Here is a 330-nt window from a genome sequence, read left to right on the forward strand (position 1 = left end):
ATTTCTGACCTAACCTACATACACTTAGTTTTCACTCTCATACATACACTACTTGCACAATCTTTGCTGAAATTTTATTCATGTACCAGTTTCACTCATATCTCTCCCATCCAGCATCGCTCTTGTCACATAATTTATTCTCCATGTCCATGTGCTTGAAGTCTCATATTCTAGAACCAATTTAAGAATTCACAGAATCCTCTTTTCTGGTACTTATGTTTAGAGAAGGTATACTATTATCAAATACTAGCTGTTACAGTGAAAAAGAGGGAATATACATTGTGTGTGTTGTTTCTAACAGTGCACAATTATCTTTCATGAGTTGCTTAA

The sequence above is a fragment of the Panulirus ornatus genome, chromosome 47 (genome assembly GCF_036320965.1).
Source record: "Panulirus ornatus isolate Po-2019 chromosome 47, ASM3632096v1, whole genome shotgun sequence".
In the NCBI taxonomy this organism is placed as follows: domain Eukaryota; kingdom Metazoa; phylum Arthropoda; class Malacostraca; order Decapoda; family Palinuridae; genus Panulirus; species Panulirus ornatus.